The sequence below is a fragment of the Tigriopus californicus genome, chromosome 4, assembly GCF_007210705.1.
Source record: "Tigriopus californicus strain San Diego chromosome 4, Tcal_SD_v2.1, whole genome shotgun sequence".
NCBI classification, from domain to species: domain Eukaryota; kingdom Metazoa; phylum Arthropoda; class Copepoda; order Harpacticoida; family Harpacticidae; genus Tigriopus; species Tigriopus californicus.
The window spans coordinates 7,603,226-7,625,105 of NC_081443.1; the positions used below are offsets into that span (position 1 = coordinate 7,603,226).

The following is a 21,880-nucleotide window of genomic DNA, read 5'->3' on the forward strand; positions in this document are numbered from 1 at the left end:
GAAAGTTTGAAAGGACCAAGGAAATGGGCTCGGTTGGTCACCGCGTCCATATGGAACAACCCACGGCCATGTATGAAGTTGGACTCCTCACCAATTGAGTCTTCCACGCTCGACTCATCAACATTAAGATGAATGAAGCACGAGGAACAAAGGAACCGGAACGAAGTTCCTTCCGAAGGAGACGCACCTTGCATGTGTTATAATAAACTTGAAACTTTGGTGAATGTTTTATCAAGTGTTTCATGTAAAATGCCATTTTCTGAGTCGTTATGATTATCAAGATAGAAATATCTTCGACTTATCAGAATAGCTAGATTCACAAGACTGACCATCTACGGTCTTTAGGAAATGCCAGGGTTAGTTTGGAACAAAAATGAAGTGTTCATAAATCTGTTCGTTTCAGGCCTTCAGCTGAATGCAGTAAATGAATAAATGCATAAAAAGCTTGATGCTGAAGTTCCGGATATCCTACAAATTTGCATTTCTACAGGCACACGTGGACGACTGATATGGAAAATCGACCTTTCGTGTAGGTGATGGTCTGGAGAAAACCTGTGTTATGTCGTGTAGAAACAACTTTATTTTCAGACCCCACTAGGCCTGAGGTCCAATTAATAGCCCTTATCATTTGCGTGTGTCAAGTAGTATCCGTTACTTGGATTCTCTTGTGTTACTTTTTTATTAGCTGGACCCTGTGCGACAGTAATATTAAGGTTTATTCGATAAATGTGAAAAGTAAGAGCTAAATCATGTTTAACACCGAAATGCACATAACATATTTTAGAAGCATATTCAAGGCTAACATTTAGCTCAAAAATTCATTGTAGAAATGCATGTTTATCCTGTTCTTTCAAAACACTTCACTTTTTCCCTCTTTAAAAACCATTGCAATTTTAAGAACACTCAACCTTAAGAAACAAATATGTTTCAATTTTGGACCCAAGTGTAGTAAATTATGCCTAGGATCGCATAAAACACCACCAGCGAACATGATGGTCATTTCTTTCATGTAAGATTGCCATTCCAAGAACCAAGGTGACATATGTGTCCGTCGTTTAAGACCCCGGGGAAAACTGAGGAATCTGGTCCGTTTTACTCAAGACACGCATCAGTATCAACACCACGTACTCGTACGTAAAGATACTGATTCTTCAGTTGTAACTATTCATAAGACTCGCAAACGAAAGCAGGAGATCGTTTTTCCTCCACATCTCTAATCAATGAAAGAAAAGGCATTCTCAATTCATCCGAGTTTAGAGAGATGAAGATGGATTTCTCGTGCAAACAGAAAAAGTATATGAAGGTCAAGCGATATCTGAGCCTAAGCCCTTGGGAGTTACTAGCTCATCATTTTCGGAGAACCGTAACGTCATCGGTGTATTTTTTGAACATGTGTTAACAGTGATGTCAAATGAAAGCAAACATGTACTTCTGTTCTGAAAGGTTCGGATATTGAAATGTGCAGTCTAGATTTGAATCCAACCTCAAATTTTGACGTCCACTTTAAGGTGTACGTGGTGTGGAACATTTAGTTGTGAATTGCCGAGCAATATGAGGATTCACAATCGACCAACCATATCTTAGGACCCATACTTAAACACTAAATTATAGGACAAAAGTTCAGATTTGGTCAAGTGGTCATCAGAGGAAGCCTCATATTTTCCTGTTCATAAACTTGTTCATTTGGGTCTGGGCTTCGAAAATTCATCATTACATGCCTTTCAAGGGGCACCTTTTGCGTCTAATAGATAGAGTCACTTACAATAGAGCAAAGGCTCGAGGTCTATATATCATTAGAGATTATTTTAACTTGTCAAGTTCGTAGACTCTCTTCCTAATTGTCTTGACCAACCGATTTCGTCGATTTTGGTCAATCAAAAACAATGATTAAGAATTCTTGACGAATATTTAGCAAACTTGCCCCGAACTATCAATGATTGATTGTAGCAAGCTTAACACAAAAACTAACTTGTGCTGTTTTTCTAGGATATTTGGTCAAATATGTGCAAAAATTGGCGGGCAGTTAAATTCAGAACTAAACTTATTAGCAAAAGGGTTTGAAAGGGTATTTTAAACCCCCGCCTCAATTTGCAATCTGACCTATTCAGTTTTTCTGATTTAAGCTGTAGTCTAAAGAGTGAAATCATGAACCGACCATTCATTTCATTCATACATGCGGTCAACTTAAAGTTATGGCAGAAACAATTTTGCAGTATCTGAACACTTTTTGGTCAAGACCAAGCGAAACCTTTCTTATCTGTTCTACCGATGTGTTTGGACCGATTACTTGTGGAAAGGAAACAGCTCCAGGATATTTTGTTAAAACATTCCCCTCAAAATAACCTATGCATGACTGACTGTCTCAAACGAGTACATATTCCATCTTGAGCTTAAAATTGTCCAGACAATTCTGACGTGGGTGAGCCAAATTGTTGGAAAAATACCCTCCCGGCGAAATGAATGAACACGGCGGATGATTCAGTCGATGGCAGCCAAAAGAGTCTTAAGTGCTTCTCTTGGACTTTCTTGAATAGACTCGCAATACACCTCTTGTCAGATCAATCAACCGCATTTTTCGACACTTTCGAATCGACGAAGACCAATTATGGGCGTCGAATTGGATCGAAATTTTCCCACGTCGAAATGACAACTTGTCCAGAGTGAGAGAGTCTGTCTACGTACATCTTTTTTTCTTTGCTTCTTCCGAACGATTCAGCCCCCCCCCCCTCCCATCGCCTTGCGTGCCTGTCGGTGGGTTCTTCCATATGAATCTCGAGTGACTTGCTTCGTTCGTTGTTGGTCCGTTCGTTCCATTCTCTGCCTTGTGCTCCTCTCTCGCTTTCTCTCCCTGTGTCTCAGAGTTTCTCCCTCCATTGAGCCTCTCTTGGTGGCCTCCTCAATGCTCAATACGGAATTGGACGTGCGAAGGCGAAGGAAGGTCCAACGTCTTTGGAGCTCGTTCCCTCGAAGGGAATTGGGCGGGCGACGAGAGCAACGACGGTCTACGATGAAAACGGTCCACGATTTTCTCATCTTCAATCGAGTTGGAACAGTGAACCAAACGGGACCAGCTAGTTGTGACTCTTTTTCGTAGGATCTATCTGGAGGGTTTTTTATCCTGGCTCTGAGAGGGCTGAGACGAGAAGAAAATTGGATCCCGAATCCTAGGGAGGGGAGTGAGACCCAGCTGATTTGGAAATGATCCATCGATGTTGAAAGTGCAAAGATTTGATCATCATCATCATCTCGGGGGGAAGTCCGAAGGCCACCCCGATGGGATTGAATTAGGACTCACTTCTGTATACATCCCCGCCTGTCAGTGAGCGCGCTAAAGTGACAATTCCCATTAGCTTCTTTCAACAACCAACCAACCAACCCACCAACCATTTTTCTCTTGACTCTGGAGCCAGAATGCATTTTGTGGGAACAAGTGTGTCCTGCAAACGATTTTGACAACCATATTTATTCTGGTTGTACGAAGCGTCGACGCTGTGGTATTGGTGGTGGTGGTGGTGGCTGTGGAAGTACTCCGACTGGTCTGGTAGTTATAGCAACAAAAGTGAGTGGTGGTGGTGGTGGTTGAGCAAGTTTGCGGAAGAAAAACGGTTGTATGGAATCCAAGGAACAAGCTCCTTCGTGGCCTTCTACCATGCCCGTGGTCTGGACTCGTATCCCAGAATCGTGGAAGAAATGAATCAAGGAAAAGTGCATTCCTTCCCCATGAAAGTGTGCATCGAGGAACCTGGAATGGATCTTCGAGCATCCAACTACTAGTTCAACGTATAGTATACCTAGTTCCCCCGAAGGCTTGAACAGTGAGCGACATTTTTTTAGAGGTAAAACTTTTCTTCCTCTAGTTAGGGTTGGTTCGGTGTATGTACAGTGTATTTACGTACACAAGTACCTTATAGAGTGAAGTCCCCGTTTCACGTGAGATTGTTTTGCATTCGGTGAGATATAAAGGACTTTGCCGGCAACTTCTCAACTTAACGTGGATTGCTACGAAGACATAGGTTCAAGAAATCCCATCTGATACGACCATTGAGCTCACCCGTTTCTCATTGTGAGGGACACAAGCACGACAGTTTCATAAAGGCATAAGGTAAGTCGATTCAAGATAATGGTGATGAAGTGACATCGAATATGATGACGGTCGGCAAAGGCGAATGCATTGCTTTATCATCAGATCTCATCATCCGAGAAGTTCCACGCTCAAGAATATTAGACGATGAGGGATTTGACGAGAAACTTTGAGGATCGAGTAAATCAATCTTCCATAAAAGTGAATCGAGTTTGGACACAAGCATGGGCCCATTAATAACACATACACAAAAAATGACAACCGCAATTGGCTCTAAAGGGGGAGACCCCTGGCATGTTTATGTTGAATTATCAGAGTCATCGACAAAGTCGATTGCTTCACCTCAATCTCTTAATCAGTTGGTTGATTGGTTACCTCTTGAGGTCAGGTTGACACCTTACTAAGTACTAATAACCCAAGAACAATGTCTTTTCTCATTAAAAGCGCTAAAAATGCTGCAAAACTCTAATAACTGAATATGTCTTAAAGTATTTCCTTCGTTCACCAACCATCATTGGCAACACTGTGGGTTCATTCTCGATAACAATTCTCTATTATCGAATGGGTTGAATGGCAGTGTTAATGAATTAAGATAAACGTTATCAACCACATCGTACACGAGGGATCGATTTTCTTAATAATGTACATTCCGTGAACTTAATCACTATTCATTCGAATTTTGGAGGCCAAAGTCTCTCTTGGGGTTGTTACAGCCCTAAACCCGTCCGCTTTTTGAATCGTAGAAGAGGGGAGAGAAAATGCAGAAAAAGGAGGATCCCGGTGATCCCCGTAATGTGTATGTATTTATGAGTCACACCGACACTTCCTCAGAGTGCACTAGCGAACTTGTCTCGGATTGTAGCGAGTCAGGCCGTGTCTTGCATTTACAATTACGAATGCAGAGAAAAAAGTTTGTGCCTAAACAAGAATTTTTGATCAAATGCATTCCATTTCGGTTGAGCTTGAGCGAGAAGATGGAGTTGTGAGTGGAGTGGTGAAGTCAGTTGTCTGAAGAATTTTCGCCTTTCTCGTTCAACCATCTCCAAAGACATTGGATTGGAGGGCAAAAATCGCGGTTCCCTTCGTTACCCTTGAAAGTTTGTCTTGATGAGGGCAAAACTTGGAGCTCATAACAACAACAGCAACAACAACAACAATACCGAGAGCAGCTCAACTTCTATGAAAGAAAATGAATATGAAAACTCGACGCAAAAACGGCCCTGACAACTTACCAAGAATCCTTGACATTCTGTGTCATCACATGCAGCCGCACACATACGCACACACACATATGTACATGTTTGCCGAATTTACGAATTGAAGAAAAAAAAGAAACAGCAGCTGAATGACCTGCATGTCTGCTCCACCAACTCGGCAATATTGTCCCAAGTCAACGAAAAATTCCGGCCACTGTACATTAGAAATGAAAAGAGGTGCGTGTTTTTGTCTAACAATGCGCATGTGATTAGGAGGCCAATGTTCCCCAAAATCGTCAACTGTGAATAATTGGCAAAATGTCCCTCTCAACCGACAGTAAGCACGGGGGTAGCGGTGTTATCGAGCATGGTAATAATCCAGTCCTCATCCTGCGTTTGAAATGGACGATGCGCGAAATGAACCCCAAACAAGAGAAAGCCAGTCAACCACCAACACAACCATACAAAAAAAGCGGAGAGACAGAGTAGTAGAGTGTACGTACATATACGGGCAATTCCTACGTCCATTGTAGAATACGTACACATTCTGCTCTGAATGGATAGTAATGTATATGAGTTCAGAGTATGGACTGCAAACACGCGGATAGAACGGCGAGCCAGTCTTCATAAATCCTCATAAAATCTCTATGGGGAATACAATAGATGCCACCCGAGTCAGGATTGGAGTCTCCTCGGCACCAGGATGAAGATGATGATATTGCCCGTTGAATTTACACACTCGGCAATTACTGATTCTAGCGTACGTAACTCAATGCTACGGGTATGGATGTACGAGTACGTACGTACAGTAGCATGCGGTATCTGGTGGGGATTTAATATGGGAAGTTTTTACCGAATAATCGCTGGAGTGCTTTCGAAAGTAGCCTCCGACCGATGGGAGGAGAGAAGGACCTTTCTGTGCCTTGACTTTGAATCCTTTTATCGAATGTTTGTCTAAGTCAAGTGCGCCGATGAAGAGCACTCAAGCAGAAGAGTTTTTGGTCATGAGATGGTTCTTTTTTGTCATCGCAACGATTCACGATGGACAATGTTGCGGAAACTCATTCCGCATGTAAATCCCCGGGGAATCCTCCATTAAAAGAAGCCTTAAATGTTCCCCCTTATCGATTTACGGCCGTGGACTGGACCTTAGACCGCCCAACCTTTTTTTGAGAACTTTGTCTCTAAAACTTTGTTCATTATGTCGGTCTGAGCGAGATAGTGGAACAAGAAAAACTGACGAGATTCGGGACGTTCATTCAGGCGGCAAATATTTGCTTACTATTGCGGACAGGGATTGGTTAGAGCTCTGATCTCTGATGAGTTTTTCTTCACAGGCCTTTGGTTTCCCCAAGTTAAGAAAAAGACCCTTGGCGAAGCACTGTTTCATTCTCATTCATTAATTAAGATGTCATTTCGTCTAAAAATGGTGCACCTTAGGTAGTTGGGCGGTTACTACGTACAAACCAAGTGTAGCAAGAAGTTGTTCATGGTGGATCCACTCAACTTTTGCGTGGTACACAAGTTTGCACACAGACCAAAAACGCTTCGGTTTTTTTTCCCGACGCGACCAACGCGAGTAGCTCGAATTTAGGAGGAAGAAGTAGTTCATTCGCTTAAAGAGAATTGTCCATGGATTGGACCTTGTTTTCGGTGGTGGCAGCTTTGAACACTTTAGAGACTCTCAATGGAACCGTGTAGTGGCACACGAGGAGAAGGAGAAGGAGTAAGAGTACTTCTACTCCTTGTTCCAAAATGGTCCCATTCTCATTAAGGCGACCAAATGAAGGCTCCCCTTTTTTCTCTCGTTCAACCGACAAAGGAGCAAATCTGGGCAAATGTGCTACAACTACTTCTTTTGTTCAACACTCAAGATGTTGATGTTCGCATGTGTTGTTTCCGCGGCTACGAGAGCACTTTCCATAGGGAAAGAATCGCCGATGATCACTTCTACAAGCATCCTGATTCAGCCTTTATTGCCATTTCCGATTGGCAAGTACAATATCCCCAAACTAACCAGTTCCCTTTTTTAGCTTCAATTAATACCATTTGCTCTGGTTTTTTTGGAACAAAATTATGGCCGAGGTCGTTGGAGCTTACACGAGAAGATGGAGGACGAGAAAAGGGACCATATTAGCAATGCTGTAGAGACCGTTGGGTGAAGAGGGAGAGAAACGCACAATTTCCATCCACATGGACCCCCCAACCCAAATAAAGTGAAGGGCCGTGAATTACTTTGTACTCTATTGTGCTGTGCTGTACGTACCCGGCAAGTAGCAATACATACACACGCCTTGGGTGTGAAACACATCGTGAGCTTTACCAATGCTAGGTTTGGCCCCGGCGGAAAGCGACACAAAAGGAATCCAACGAGGCATTAAACGTAGCCTCTTTTACACTTTTATTTAAGATGGACGAGAATAAATCGTGTTCAGTCCTGGCATATCGTTGTCCTTGTGTCATTTGGAACTCATTTCCTTCCCTGTTTGTTCAAAGTGAGTATATTGGGTTGGTTCATTTGGGGACTGTTGCCATTGCTGCAGCTGATGATGATGATGATGATGATGATGATGATGATTGTGATAATGATAGAAACAAGGTCAGCTGCTGGCTTTTTATGAGGGAATGAAGGCCTTGCGCATGAATGAAACCGATGCTCGGCCTTGTTTTCGTTCGTCCGTAAATGACATTTTGTGGTTCTCAGTCTGCTGGAGCGGGAAAAGGGGGGAATTGATTTCAGGTGAGGTCTTTTATTAAACCACCACTTCAATAAAGCTAAGTATCATATAAAGGAATTATCAGTTGAGCTGACTGATTGTACCGTTATCTGATTGTCCGAGTGTTTATGCCTAGATTGATATTTATTCTTTGTTTGAAAACATCAAAGATCGACCGGAATTGTTATTTTATTAAATTTACGTATTCAGAGGATTAGCCAAACAATATTCGAAGCTGGTCTTTGATTAAGAAAGAGAGCTTTGATTGTTGCACGTTCGAAAGCAAAATGAACATGACTTGACAATTGTTTCGTCTGATGCATTTAAGAGTAATGGGAATGCCACGAGAAAGCAATCTAAATTTTCAAACTTATATTAGATGTTTAACCTTTTCATGTCGGCTTGGACTTTTTGGTAAAATCTTTTTTTTTACTTTTGTTCTCTTACGCCAAAAGGGTTTTTAACGTCATTCCAAAGTGGCTTGACCATTACAATATCTGGCTCGGATTTGGAAGGGTTGCAAATTTTGCCTTTGCCTAATTCCAAAAATAAAGATTGATACTTACTTTTGCCAAGTTTCCTCGTCCTTCAAATGCCAATGATTCAACTTGAAGGTCATCTTGATTAGATCTATGACTGGGCGTTTCAAGGGGCACAATAATGAATGATTGGCGAACTGTTATATATTTTGCTTTTTCTTTTAAGCCGAAAGAAAACTTTCGACTGTGGTTAAAAAGGGGTTCTGTCAATAGCACATTTTTTTGCCAAACACATAAGATAATGCTTAGAAAATTTGATTTGGGTTTTGCTTTTGGCTATTTACATCAACTTTCTACTCATCTACGTAGCTACGCCTAATAGGTGTTAGAAATGGCTTCTATTTTCAACAGCCATTTAAAAGGATAACCTCGCCTCATGATGAGTGCATATGCAATAGTTTCTAATTGCAGGCCATATTCCTTGTCCAAACAAACAAAAAGCCAATTTGGTCAGTTTGTACCTTGATTGGGTTTCTTCGTTCAGGTGAAGTCCAGGGGTTCCTAAAAGTAACATTGTGCCCGTACCGTGTGGAACATAAGGCACACCCACGCACAGACACAAGTAATGCGTCCCTTCATACATTTCTGGTTCCTTGGCATGAACCAACTCGAGAAAAAGAGATGAAGGAGGAGCACCAAAACAACATGACTCTCTTGAGTAATTGATGTAGAAGGCTCTTAATGGTGTTGGTGTAATTAAATTGTCGTCCCATAGAATTGACACATCCCAACTGGGATGGAGGCAAAAGTAACCTTGAGCACGAATTAGTTTGCCATAAAAGCATCACTCTGGCATTTGAGGATGTTCTTATGTCAGGACTGTCACAGGCAAAATATGTACATTCCTCGAAAAGTGGTGGCTAAATGTTACTATGTTCCAATGGAAAGTGGCACAAAGACATTTGAGCGCGAATGAAATCATGGCCACCTTTTTTAGCATATACTTCTTTTGCACCGAATGGATTTTTGAAAGCTCATCCCCCCCAAATCTGAAGCCCCTTTTACCGCCTTAATGGATGCTGTCACGACCCTCAAGACCCTTTTTGAGAATAGGAGGAGGACGAAGAACAACAACAACAACAACAACAACAACCTCAGTCATCCTCAATTTACAGCTCGCAGGCAGAGTAATTTGGCTTCTTCCTGGAATTCCATTGATACTCTGCTCCATTTGTCATTTGGGAACTTCAGCGTGGGATTTGCAATGGTGATCTATGCACAAAACCACCAAGGACCACCAGATCCACTCCTGCTTCACTGCATGCACTCTAGACAACTTTGGGATTGGCCTCAAAGCCAACTAATGCTCTAGTAACCTTATGTACCAGCATGTATACATACGTATATGCTATGCTACTCTAAGGATTGCCCAATGGAAACCAGAAAGAGACGAACGAAATAGACAAGCTTTTTCAAAAGCACGACAACCATGAAGGAGCCAGTCATCACTCAGAGGAGCAATATTAATCATGCAAGAAAGTTTGAGCTCAAAAGGAATCCTATAAAATTGTCATCCATTCTTTGGATGGGGCTGTTACACATTCTGATCCTTCCAATGATTCAAAGGACTTGTAGTGGGACAACACTTTGCCAATTTAAACATTCGGGGGAATTATGATCTACTGGAATGTGTCTCGACCTTCGACAAATTATTTGTGCTTCCAGAGCCTTTTGGATTACACGAACTTCAGGCTTCAGAGTCGTTTCGGCCCCGATGGAAAGGGTACCCATATAGGACACAAACTTTTCTTTTCTACATGTGCCCACATAAGCAGAAAAAGGTCAACACTTCTATCTAAAAAGCAGCTTCAGACTTGGTCAAATGTGGCATGTTGTAATTTCTGCTCAAGTGGTTTGAATATTCTTCCCAAAGAAGACCACATGCACTTTGGATCTGAATAAAACCCAGAACATAAATCACGAACTCAAACGAGGCTGCAAATGCATTGGGGAGAAACCATTTTGAGAGGTACCTTGAGCTGCATTGGTGCCTTGATTTTCTTGAGCTAACGGTGGAATCTGAAACGTACATGAATATCAGCTGGTGTACTTTGCAAAGCCCCAAGGAATTATTTGCAATCACATTGTCGGAACTCTTATGAATCTTGATCATGAAATGCGTATGATTGTAAGAGAGTGTGCCTCACTTTTGTGCTCCAAGGCAGATATCCAAGTAAGAAATATTCATCGATAAGCCCGTCTAGCGTTTGGTGGACTTGCTTGGGAAAAAATAATATGGCCCACGTGGACTGGCTCTGACAAGGACATAAGCTGTTTTTCTAATGTATCCGAAAAGTAATTCCTCAACACTGCTCGACGCCAATGGTCATTGAGCTACATTTTCTCGTAATCGCTTAGAGGGACCGATTCCCGGAACAAAATGGTTGGACAGAAGTACAAATGTCAGATGGTTCAATCTCGAATTTCTCTGCTCTTACTCAACCCGTACGATGTACTTTACGTGTACCGGGTATGTACGGACGTACAATCATATAAATCCAGCTTGGCATTAGCATAATCGCTCGGTCGCATATGGGACACCTAATCTAGGGACGATGTCCATGTAATGGTTCCAAAATCCGCTTGATCCTTCCAGATTGGTTCCTCATTTGTCTTTCCACTACTGCGCCACCATTTTCAAAATACGAGAAGACAGAGAGAGAGAGAGAGAGAGTTCAATCAAGTGAATTCATTTTATACTGAGTAGACGTGAGAACGAATGCGTCTTGGATTAATGAACGAGTCGAAACTAAATTTTTACTACCAAAATGGTTGGTCCTGGTGCACGATTTCTTCCTGGTCGTGGACCCATTTAGCGCAAGCATTAAGACAAGAGCACGATGGCACAGCCCAGCTGAGATTGGAAAGAAACAGGAACATTTGTTCCGCCCAATTAAGGGCAAATTACATTTTTCTATCTGAAAATTGGAAAGAGCACTTACATATATATCTACATTTCAACTTTAATGGAGGAAAAGAACCCCGTTTTGGCTTCAAGCAAGTTAAGAATTGAACTTCTTCTATTACATGATCATTGACTTTCTACAATTTCTACACCATATATTTTTGTAAGGTGCAAAGAGGTCAAGCAAAGGGGAATGCTTAAATAAATTTTGAGGATTTGACATGACCTCAAACTAAGTAATTTACAAAACGATTATCTTTGTTTTTTTTTTCTCATACAATTAGTATCGATTTTTCATTTATTGTGCTATGAGTAACTGCTGCACGAGTTTTTGAATTTAGCAATGACGTTTCAATTCAAGCTTTCAAGCATACCGTCTAACCAAAAGTGCCCAGTCAATTTTCCAATATGCAGCCCAAAAGTCCGGTCAGTTTTTCAGTGAACGTTCCACAATATCGTAAGTACCCGTCCGAAAGAAATGATCTGGCTTGACAGACATAGGGAAAGAAATCGATATCTATAACATACATAGTATATGATCATAGGCGAGCAAATGAAGAAAATGGGCCGCGAACATATCAATGACGCCCTTGGAAAGGTTAAGCTTCACGATGTATTGGAAGATCCCACGATTCTTAAATATCTGTTTATCCTTTCAAGCGCAATGTGAGATTATTTGAAAACCCCTTCGAAAAGTAAGCATATTGTTCTGGGAGAGAAGTTTGTCTGGAAGTCTTCTCTGCAGAACTATCTATTTGTTCTCCTTCAAGTCCCTATTCAAGACTATTTTAGCGCTCGCCTCCCGTTTAAAACCCTAGAACGAGGGTTTGGCAAGATGATATCTCATTTGACTTTTGCCCTGCCATCTGCCATTCACACCCCTCGCAAAACCACAACCACCAACACCATCATGAACAACAACAACAACAACAACAACAACAACAATATCAACAGCAGAACCCGGCGACAAAATGTAAAGGTCATTAATCATTGGCCACACACCCTATTCCAAGACCATTCATTCTTCGGTGCCAGGCCAACAAGACATTAATTAAATGCTTCCCTGTTATTAATCAAGCTCGTTTGATGACCCAATAACCGTACCGGATCTCCCTGCCAACCCAAAACGTCACCATGGATCACCACAAGGACCCCCATAAACGTGTACCAATCAAAGCCCAATACCTAAGAGTGCACGCTCGAAGGGTTCTCAATCGTAAATAGCGCAATAATAATCAGATAGAAACGATGTTTTCTTCGTACAAGTTTTTTTTGTTTGCAAATCAGACCCCCCCCACTAACACTACTACAACGTTGCTAATAAGGTTGAAGTACCCTCGCTAGCTCCTCAAGTAAGGGTTGGGGGTAGGATCGTGCCAATCCAGGTCTAATTAGGTCGAAACGACCATTTGTTACGAGCTGTCAGTGACGAGACAAAGTTATCTCGCTGGTTGTATCGTTGTTGCACTTTGGCCACTTAAGCTAGATCGTAGCATGACCTGAACAGAACGCATGCTTGTTCGATGCAACTCTTGTGAGTATACTTTACGACCACCGAGGTCTTCCCCAGTTCTTAATAGTTCGGCCAGGTTATTGCATACGATTTCTGGTGGCCTTTCTGCCACCCCTTTGTTCAGCCAGACGACGCTTTGGGAGCTAGAACCGGCATAGAGGAACTTAACAAGTGTACGACGGAACTCAAAACTCAAGGGGGAACGTTACATTGAGGGAGGTGAAGAAGCTAGAAGATCCATGGCAGGGGAGGGGAAATTACGAAATTACTACATTTGGACGGTCGTAATGCCAAATGGAAAAAGGAAGTGCCTCTTAACGAGTTCTAATAACTTCAATAAGATTATGACCCATTTCGAGTGAGCGTGCCATTTATCTGGTTGGCTCCTTTATCATGTCACATGACATGTTTGTCGTAACCGAGAACAATGTTGCTCCAAGATATGGAAATGAAGATGTCTACCACTGATTCCGCCGTCCGGACCGTGCTGCCTGTTCAGTGACATACGTGCGCGATCCCGTCTGTATGTACCTGGTTGACTTTGACAGAGATATTATCGGCTTCACAATCCCTCACACTTTTTGCTCTGTTCCCATCGATCGAGCTTGCAAAATGGATCTTTTAAAGCCCTCCTCATCCCCCATGTCCCACATTCACTCACTCACTCACGCTTTCGTTCGTTCTTTCGTTCGTTCGTTCGCTTTTTGGCGTGGTTCTTGCCCATGGAGTCCCAAGGCATTGACATCGCATCAAGATCCAACCAGTCTGTCACAACTGTCGTCATTTGGAAGGTTCGCACCAAATTCTCGACATGAATTCCTCGCTTACGTTGCTTACGTTGAAGGTTAACCAATCGTCAAGGAGGGGAAAGCAGGGACCCATTGAAGCGTTCATTAAAGGCCATTACTAGTCATGATAGGCAAAAATGTCACGCTTGCGTGGTCGGCTTTGCCTTTGTTGTCCAGAGAAAATGACACGAAAATGTCATTTTCGATGGCTTTGGCCGAGTTCCAAAATCAGAGGACGGGGCTTTTTTTCATCCTCGGAACTCGAGGTCTTTTGGTGCGAAAGGAGACAAGATGGAGGGACCACGGTGTCGTTTCGAAGACTATCACCATATATATACTTCTATTTCCGTACAATGCTAGCTAGGCATGCATGACCACCTTCTGGAAGTGGTAGGAACCAGGCAATGGTGGTTGCAGGGCATTCTTGGGTGTGAGCGGAAAATGAGCATGAAAATTCTTATCCCCGTGCATGCATGCATACATGCAAGCAAGCAAGCAAGCAAGCCAGCCAGCCTGCAAACCTCAGCTTGCTCTATCACCACCCGAAAAGCCTCTTTTGTATTCATGATTTGTGCCAAACCTCCTTGGTAAGGGTCAGTAAACACTTTCCACTTGCCAAGTTGACCAAATTTTCATTGTACAGCGAAAAACCTCCCATTTCTCATGGTGCTCTATCTCCCCATTTGACTTGGCCTTTTCCATTTGAAATGTTCCATGCGTCATAGTTGAGCCACGGATTGATCCGCTGATAATCATATTCTCATTAGGCGACCATTTGCACACGCGCTTTTTAATGGAGACTTTCCGTAGCCTTGAGTGTTCCACTGGTTCCACCGTACGCATATGAATCATTCCATGTCTCCTTGGTCCAAACCCTCACTTGTTCCAAGGTTAAATTATTTAGGTTTCGACTTCACATGCCTCCAAGTAGGAGTGACGTTCAACTACATACATTATGGTACGTGGTTGGTATGGAACTCTGACGAAAACAAATGTTGAGACTGGGTCTAGTAATAATTTAGATTGAAACCCCAGGGATCCAGACCACCACGTCCTCATTGGTGGCTGCCAACCGCCTTCTCCATTCGCTGGTTCTCCACTTCTCTGTCAAGGTTCGTCTTCAAAAGTTCTTGCAACTTGCATTAAAGACCGTGTCTCAGAAACGATTTTTTGACATGCAAATCATACCTTGGTTATACGAAGCAGCACTGCGTATCTAAGCGACATGCGTGAAAACACGTATTGCGTGAATGCTGGTTTTCCCTCTTTTCCTCATCTCGATTGAACTCCTTTCATGGCCTGGTTTGAAATACGATAAATTGGAACGTCCCTCCTTGACAATCATGATCAATCGCACGGGATCTCGACCTTGAAATGGCAATTGGAAGCACGGCTAAAACTCATCATCAACACCCACACCGACCCCACGAACAAACAGCGCATTGCGCACTCTCATCCCTCTCATCGATGGATACCGTACATAGTAGAGTTCCGAAATAAATCAAATCACGACAAAAGAATGCCCCTCTTTAATCTGCAATTGGTTCATTCGTCTTCAGTTAAGGACTTATTTATAAGCACCTCATCATCAGTCACGCCTCAACGTCGAGGAATTATCGGAAATCTTTCCTTAATACTTGGTTCCTTCTTACAGGTGAGTGAGTGAGCGAGCGAGAGAGTGAATGGCAGTGGGACGACGAGGTCAATAAATCTTGGATTGCACCTCACTTCAGCGGATCAAAACCCTTCGTGCGCGTAATGGTAGTTCAAGCCTCCTTGAGATGGCACAAATAACGTGGAGCAGTCGTTTTCTTCACAATGGATCTCTCTGCTCCCAGTTCGAGGACGGGGCCATGAATGAACAGCAACAATTTATAAGGGAGACACATTTGGTATGGTAATATGGTTGATAACTGACTGTCATCGCGGACCAACTCGCGGAGCCAATATGGGAAACAGGCCGGACCAAATGGCACTCTTTGCGTGCATGAAATGGAACGAAAAGCAGCCCCATTGCCCGGGGAAAGAGTCAGAGAGTTTAATATTGCTGCTGACAATATTACTCCCTTACATCGGGTTGCCAAGCATGCAATATTTGGAAGCGTATCCTCGTACTAATCCAGCAGTCCCATGAGGCCAAATTGGAACGGAGAAAAACGCTAGTCATGAACCAATACTTGAGTGCTTGCATGTACTATTGTTTAAAGAGTACTGTACACAGATCTTTCGTTGGAACGTCCTTTAAGTCAGTCTGATGGACTCAGAGTACCTTTGTCCCCGAGGATACAAGTGAATGCATGTCGAGACCCTTAAATTGGACCCCTTGTCATGGCAAAGACATCTGCAATTGCACTTGCGCTCTCTTGGTCCCCAAGCAGGTCCTTAATGAGTCCATGTGGTCATTCAGGTTGTTCATACTCACACATTCACTCACTCTCGAACGAACGAATGAACAGGGTTGGTTGGCTCGAGGGGATTCTGATCCACGACACAATCCATGGTTCGTTCCGGATAGTCTCCAGTCCCTTGGGTTCCAACCCATTTCTTTTCTTGGTGCTTTTCATCGTACCTTGCTCGTGATTCCCTTAGAAGAAGATGTTGAGTCGTGGAGTGGAGTGGGCCAAAGAAATTAAGTTAATGCCATTATCGCATGCTCCTTGGCCATTTTCTCGAAGTCATTCAAGGCCTTTCTATTTCGCCAGGACGATGATTAATGGAAAAGAATGGCAATCGTACTGATCTAGTACGAGAGACAGAGCCTGAGAGAGAGGGAAGGCCGAAGACTGGGAAGGGGGAAAACCCGTTGGCCTTCAAGTACAATTGTCGTTCCATCCACGTCCCACATGACAATAGGATGGAAGGTTTGTTCCTTCGTCTGGTGAGCGACGATGACTAAGAATGCCATTCATGAGTCTACATATATACTCATCATGGCGAGCAATTTGTATGAACTCTCAACCGGTCGACTTCCGTTTTCTAATAGACTCTTTTTGTACGCGTCCTTCCCGCTCGTTAGATTTTATTTTGTCAGAGACATACTCACTTCGGGAAACGAAGGCTCTCGGCATGAATCTAGAGCACTATAAGCCCATAACTAAGCCTGATGAAGCCTGTACTGGATATTTTCTGCAGCTTCTAAATTGATCGATGGAGACAAAGTGGAAAACACTCCAGACCCACGAGATGCTCAGTATTTTCGCCAAATGGCTCATGTGCATTATTCGCTTAATTGGCTCAAAAAAGGCTCATCAAGGGTCTTTGAGCATTCAAATCAGCCAATGGATGGTTCAATCCAATTTATTGGATTTTTTCCCGACAGAACGACTTGAATGCTTCCAGTAATTGACGGTCGCTTTTCTAGAATTCACTTTTAGCTTTGTAGTGCTTTACATGAATCCGTCGGTGGAACGAGCCCCTTCATTTCCGACTGGCTCTTTGTCTGAGCTTGGCATGAAATAAAAAATGATCACCGTGATGAGGTCGAAAATGAAGGCGTAAGTTAAAGATCATGGCCTTAGTGAGCCTTAGGAGTCAAGCGTTGAACGAGTCTTGGAGCAATTTGGAAATTGAGGGCAAGGTCATGTACAGTACTCATTTCATATGTGTAAAAGGGCAATCAAACTCGAAGTGCTTTGCATCAAAATTCAAAGACTCTACAATGATCTTACAAAGGCACATCATGTCCTTTCCAGCCCAATATATTCAATCAAAGAAATTCATTCTATCATCTCACTTGATGCATTTGGCACCTTTTCAGTGCCTCGAAAGGGCACTCAGTTCCAATTTGAAGCCCCGGTACGACACTCACAATGGGAATAGACTCAATTGAATTACAGAGAATAATCCCATCAATGATTCAAATGAGCACTTGACACGCTAACGACATCATAAAGCGAAGTAGAGTTGCTACTACAAGGCCTTTCAACGCCAATTTTATCGGAGATCCGAGATTAGCGAGCCCCAGTGAAGTGTGCTTTGGTGTGCGCAGCAATCATAAATCACATCTCTGATTTTCTTTTTTCCACGCCAAATTGATTGGCGAGACCGAAAGAACAAAGGCCAAGACCAATAATTACGTAAAAGGTTCTTACGTTGTATCGGAGCGGAATGCGAATCATTCATCCCACAGGCAAGAATTGAAGCAAGCCAAAAGGTCTTCGGTAAGGTCGAAAGTTCACTTTGGTCTCTTGGCCTGGAATTTTAATTTCAAGGTTCGGCAAAGAGAGAATTCCTTTGAAGATTCTCCCTCAAGGCTCAGGCCACCAAGGCCCCTTCTCGACCTTCATGGGCGAAAAGGTCACCCTCCTGAGAGTTTTTCGCTTATAGCACATTTATCCCATTTAAAGGCTGCCCTATGCGACAATTCCAATATTACGTTTTGATCGAAACAGGTGAGTCAATAAAATAAAGGCCAACTCCTTTGACAAGAATCAGACAGACACTTCCATGTCTTTACAAGTTACAAAGGAAAGTTCAGAAAGTTTTTCAATATCCTCTCCGACAAACTTGCATTTCCATCCTGCTTCAAAATATTGGCTGGTTCTGAATCGTTTTCAACTAGTTACTGAACAATCAATGTACACACATGCACCAGAAACCTCACCAGAAAATACAACAACCATATGGGCCTTGATGACTCTGGTCACGGCATCAAATGAGCCAAACATCATCACACATGTCGAACCATAAACAAGTTAACAAAAGGTGCCAAAGGTTTCATTTGTCTTGGGTTCGGGGCCACTCTTGTCCATGTTCTATACCAGACCTAGCACTGTAAGCTTCAATTGAATCCTGGAGGACCAATGGAACGTCTCTTGGCAATAACAACATCCAGCTAAAATGACTGGCTCCCAAAAGAGCCAAAGTTGTAAGGTATAAAGAGAAACTAGAAAAGCCATGGTCACTTAATCCTTCTCTAAGCTGGTCTAGCAGTCGCTCACCAGAGAAAATATCCGGTCAGTCTTTCCTCCCAAAAACCGTCTTTGTTGAGTTTTGTTTGTTAGAAACGTAAGATACTGTACTTTTGCTATAAAAAGCGCTTCCACAGAATAGTGATGGCATTGTTTCGGGTTCGTATTGTAAAGATTAATGAGCTTATATCCAAGTATGTGCCAACCATTTGAGGAAGTTGGATTAACACTTGATAAAATGACCTTGAGCCATCGGAAACGAATCTAAATAATGTCTTAATGGGGAACAACTACTGCCAGAAACCGAGTTGATGTCCGTACTAAAACTGTATTAAGCATCTAGCCACTCCCTCTCATGCAAAAGTTGATTAATACACACATGGAGGTGTATTCTCATTGTCCTTTTTGAATTGGATATCACATTACTTTCTAACATTTGTAGTGCACTCTGTTCCCAAAATACGGATTGTGATCATATGAGAGACAGTACATCTTTGGACTCCAGTTTAGCCTTTGGGAAAGTCTGTGACCCAGACAGGAATCCTCTGATGGGCCCTTCTTTGGACTTGCAATCCAACGAAAGGTTTTCCGGTAAGATAATCTGTTTTTTCTCTTTCTGGGGACACGTATGCACCAACCTAATCCCTCCCCCAAGTGACATGGTGTTTTAATTCACGCCCACCTTCTTATCATTTCAGGCTTGAGAACACAAGTTTTTATACAGCCTCTTTTGAGCTCGTTCAACATTCACATCAAACAGAAAATGTTTTGTACGATTATGATACAGGATCAATTACAAAGTTCTTTTTCCAAAGCAAAAGCCAAGCCAAATGTCATGATGACCAAAAGGTGGCAATCCAAGTTCATCATCTTAACCGAGAGACTTGGATAATGATTGGTGTAGTTTGTGTTGTTTTACCAGACATATTGGCACTTGGCCTGATATTATGAATACGCTTGATTGATCTAGGGCAATCTCATGTCAAGGGACTTGTAGGTTGTTCATGTGGAAGGAGGCCAGAAGCACAGAGCTCATTAGCCCTTTTTACGGGAGCCTGTACGCTGTCCAAAGGTAGGAGCTAACATGATCGGGTCGGTAAATGAAATATTTGTGTTTTGAAGGCACTTACAATGGACTTGCATTGTGTTTCTTTTTCTAATGGGAGGGTTGCTGAGAACGGTCCTGGCTTCAAATGCATCTTTCGACGTTTCTCATGAGAAGGATTTGGAATTTACCACTGACTTATAGAGCAATCCCAAACGAGAGATTTTCGGCCTTGAAGAAATCTCATTTCCTTGTTTCATTTGAGAGCTGACAATTTGCTTGGTTTTTCTCTCACGGTGCAGAAATTCTAGTGACCTTCTCATTTCAAAGCTGTCCCGACTCACGAGTCTCGAGTATAGAATCTTGATATGTATTCATATAGTCAAAAAAGGGCGGAATCTGTTCATTCAATCCACCATCATAAACAGCTTATAGATTAGTCAACCCTTCTCTACTGAACGGCCCTGTATTTATCGAACGTTAGCATATTGCAACGATTTTTCACTTCATCAACTACTTCCCCATTGGTGGTGTCGAAACCCTTAGAGTTTAAAGCGATCAGAGTTTAAAGCGATCATTGGATCTAAAGGAGCCGATGATGCAAGATGCTTGTAAATGTTCTGCTTCACAGCATCGAGAATTAAAGGCCTCCGACAAGGTATTACATTCCACCTAATATGGGCTTTGTACCAATCATTTGAAGAGTTTCTATTCTTAGTCTGCCACATCTGTGAGCAAGGCATGTATGTGTTCCCACGACGAAAAAGCCCTTGCTTCTCAGGCAGGCAACGAAGGAAATCCTGGGTCACTAATCTTCCACTAATGATAGGCAGGTATCTCTGAATTGTGTTACACAACAACTTCATTACGATCCGAATGATGCTAAATAAGTAAGTACAATTCCGATCAATCGCATGGATGCCCTTGAGGTCCTTACCCTGAGCTCCAAAATCAAGATGATGGGTAAGAGAAGTCTATTCTGAACTCTGGAAGAAAAACTGATCTTTTCAATTAATTTTGATATATTTACGCCATACCTACAAAGAAGATCAAAGTCGTTACGAACTATGCAGTGTATTGTGCTCCCAAAACATATACGTAGTAACTGTTTTTGCATTTGACGCATAAAACGATACTCACGTCAATACGTTCTCTCAACTTTCCCTGAAAGTCTTATCCGACAGGAAAATTGGATTCTCCATTCTGGAAGTATTTTTCCAAGTTTCCTAACTGAATGATGTGCTCCAACCTTGCTGAGCTACATTGAACAACGTTTACCTTGATTTTTGTACCCAGAAGAATGACCAATGGTAAATACGATATGTGAAACGTGTAAGATATCCCAGTACTTTTATCCCGGGGAAATAAGTGTTCCACACAGGAACGAAAAGCAGTCAGTCGAGCATTCGTTGGAAGAAAGTTGCCGGAAGGAAAAAGTTAATTAGGACAAGAAGTGGGTCCCAAGGTAGCTGTAAAGTTGTACGCGACGAGTACAACTACACTCTACAATGACCTGCTTTGGCCCAGGAACATGTCCCAAGCTGCAGAACTAGGCTTGAGGTTAGGATTGGGTTCCAATGAGATTCGCCGAGATGTGCCTTGGCGATCAAGGACTGTCTGTGTCGATTTTTCCTGGTCGAGACATATTCATGAATTGCAGAACAAAAGTGGAGCACCCTCACAGGGGATACTATTACCTTGCGCACGAAGTGAGTTCATGAATGAAGTTATAACCCATGGGTGCTTTCGGCTCCACGGTTTTATTGGTAATGTGCTACAGTGGGTCAAGATCTGACGTTGTCGGGTGTCATTTGAGCCGACAATTGGCCTTCAGCGAGGAATGTTGTTATGCTTAAGCAAACAGTAATTGAAATACGACCCGTCTCGATCCCACGCGCCAAGATATACTTTACCCTCTAAAGGCCAAGAGTCTCCGCAGCCTATTTACGGCTTCGAAACTAATGTGTTTTCCCCCCATTTCTTGTCCTACCTTCATAAATCTGCTATTATGACCCACTCCTCGATTAACAAGTGTGTCGTACATCCCCAAAGACGGGGCAGAAAACCCTCTAGATATACACGTTCACGATGGTAATAGCCCTCTGATATGGGTTTTCCTTGGACCAAGTCATAGACGAAAAAAAACGCTTTCGACCAAGCCCCGAACCAGCATTTTCGTCCAAAAC

At 42.6% G+C, this 21,880-nt stretch overlaps 1 protein-coding gene across 2 annotated transcripts in view; it reads left to right on the top strand.

Moving 5' to 3' along the window:
* The first annotated feature begins 3,016 nt into the window (after positions 1–3,016).
* The window catches only part of LOC131879272 (obscurin-like), a 68,340-nt gene continuing 49,476 nt past the window's right edge, over positions 3,017–21,880 (top strand). For both annotated transcript variants that reach the window (XM_059225546.1, XM_059225545.1), the window contains exon 1: positions 3,017–4,102. The gene's annotated coding sequence lies outside the window, so the exon portion shown is untranslated. The remainder of the gene's footprint in view (positions 4,103–21,880) is intronic.